This window comes from Lipotes vexillifer, unplaced genomic scaffold (genome assembly GCF_000442215.2).
Source record: "Lipotes vexillifer unplaced genomic scaffold, Lipotes_vexillifer_v1.1 scaffold563, whole genome shotgun sequence".
Classification (NCBI taxonomy): domain Eukaryota; kingdom Metazoa; phylum Chordata; class Mammalia; order Artiodactyla; family Lipotidae; genus Lipotes; species Lipotes vexillifer.
In genome coordinates this window covers 481,162-483,630 of record NW_006769542.1, presented here as the reverse complement: position 1 = coordinate 483,630, position 2,469 = coordinate 481,162, and the positions used below count along the sequence as shown (strand labels likewise).

Genomic DNA, 2,469 nt, shown 5'->3' with positions numbered 1-2,469 from the left:
CCAAAACCAGACAAAGATGTCACAAAGAAAGAAAACTACAGGCCAATATCACTGAGGAACATAGATGCAAAAATCCTCAACAAAATACTAGCAAACAGAATCCAACAGCACATTAAAAGGATTATACAAGGAGATTTTTCAGCAGAGGACTGAAGCTTCTGCCGTAGTCTTCTCACCTGTCTTTCTTGTCAGCCTGCACTACTGATGTCAGACTCTGTGAGAGCTCCTACAATCCTAGAAAGAGTATATATGCAGGAGGAAGTAACCCCAGAAAAGGAAGAACAGGCAGATCAAGATATGTAGCTCTGTGGCCACCAAGTTGTGGTTTTTGACAGATCGTCAAATCAGGGAAGACTATCCCCAAAAAGAGATCTTACAAGCATTAAAGACCAAATGTTGTGAGCAGGAACTGGACTTTAGGGCTGTGGTGATGGATGAGGTGGTGCTAACAATCCATCAAGGAAACCTGGGTCTTCGTATCAATGGAGAACTAATTACTGCCTACCCTCCGGTGATGGTAGTGAGAATACCAACTCGTTGGGTGCAAAGTGATAGTGACATCACTGTTTTGTGCCATCTAGAGAAGATGGGATGCAGGTTGATGAACTGACCTCAAGACATCCTGAACTGTGTTAATAAGTTCTGGACGTTTCAAGAGTTGGAAGGTCATGGTGTTCCTCTGCCAGATACTTTCTCTTATGGTGGTCATGAAAATTTTGCTAAAATGATTGATGAAGCAGAAGTACTGGAGTTCCCAATGGTAGTGAAGAATACACGGCGTCATAGAGGCAAAGCAATTTTCTTGGCTCGCGATAAGCACCATTTGGCTGATCTAAGCCATCTTATTCACCATGAAGCTCCATCCCTGTTTCAGAGGTATGTTAAAGAGTCTCATGGAAGGGATGTGTATGTCATTGTCATGGGAGGCCATGTGGTTGACACCATGATAACGCTGTTCAACAGATGGGAAGATGCAAAGCAACTGCTTACTAGGTGGTGTTGGGATGATGTGCTCATTGAGTAAACAAGGGAAACAGCTAGCTATCAATGTGTGTGGCATTGACCTGTTGATAAAAGACAACGGCTCCTTCTGTGTCTGCAAGGCCAATGCAAATGTAGGTTTCATAGCCTTTGATAAGGCTTATAACCTAGATGTAGCTGGTATCATAGCTGAATATGCCGCCTCACTTTTGCCCTCTAGCCGGCTCACCTGGCATATGTCCCTGCTCTCTCTGGTGTCCACGGCCAGTGAGACTAGTGAGCCGGAACTGGGTCCCCCAGCCAACACTGCTGTCAACAACATGAGCATAAGTTCCAGCTCTGTTGACAGCGACCCTGAAACCATGGAGCGAGAGCTACTCACCAAGCTCCCAGGGGGCCTATTCAACATGAACCAACTGCTAGCCAATGAAATCAAACTCTTGGTGGAGTGATTCCACCAGTAAATAATTAACCAACAAAACCCTTGTAAGGTTTTCTTTTTCTTCTTTCCTTTTTTTCATTCTGTTTTCTTTTTCTATTATTTTTTTTAAACCAACTTGCAATGCTGTTCATGGAAAATGCTCAGGAAGATGAGAGAAAATTGAGTAGGATTAGTTAGGAAGGAAGAAGGGGGAGACAGATGAGACCTTTGCTACTAACCTGTTACTGACTTCGATTTACAAATACTACAGATAGAGAAGCAGAAGAGGTGAGATACAGAAAAATGTCAGGCTCTCATAGTTACCCTTTTTAATTACTCAAAAATGTGTGGGCTCTCAGGCCATGAAGGACATAATTTTTCATGATCTCTTGCTTTTGTTTTTGTACAATTGGTACAAATTTCAGAGTCGTGTAACTTCACAATGTGTTGTAATCCATGAGGAAGACATCTACCTAAATTATAATTTTTTTAATACAAATCTGAAAATTCAGCCTATACACTATTATCTAGGAGCTTTATGTTCATAGTTATGAAATCTTGAGGAGCTCTTTTATTGACTTTTTCCCCCTTAATTTGGGTGGGAGGGCAACGTGAATGTGACCCCATAAAGGTTTTTATAATGATAAAGTTGGCATGTTTGCATGATAAAAGGGAAATGAACAGTATTGCAATGTCTGGCACACAAAATAACATTTACTCCATTGTAGATAAAATTGCACTAGTTAAAATATGTGTATTGACTTGTATCTGTTAGTGTTTTATCCTTTGTTGAAAGGTATATGCTCTGTTAATGTTTCATTTGTTTTTAATACATGCTAGTCTTAACATTCCCTGATCTATGCCTCCATATTTAACAATGGCCAAAGTGAAGAAAATGCTACCTTTTTTGTTAACAAGACACTGACTTGAAACATGTGCATTTAAAGACTTTTTTTTTTCCTTTTTTCTTTTGGTGGTTGAGCATTTAAAGAATAAGGACAAGGAAAAATATTTTTCAGGGGCAAATCAAGGGTCTATAAGTTCCTAAGTAGAAAGTTGAAGTGATT

The 2,469-nt window shown here is 40.1% G+C and overlaps 1 pseudogene; it reads left to right on the top strand.

Annotated features, from left to right (window-relative positions):
• The first annotated feature begins 280 nt into the window (after positions 1–280).
• Positions 281–1,433, top strand: LOC103087585 (beta-citryl-glutamate synthase B pseudogene; annotated as a pseudogene).
• The last annotated feature ends 1,036 nt before the right edge of the window (positions 1,434–2,469 follow it).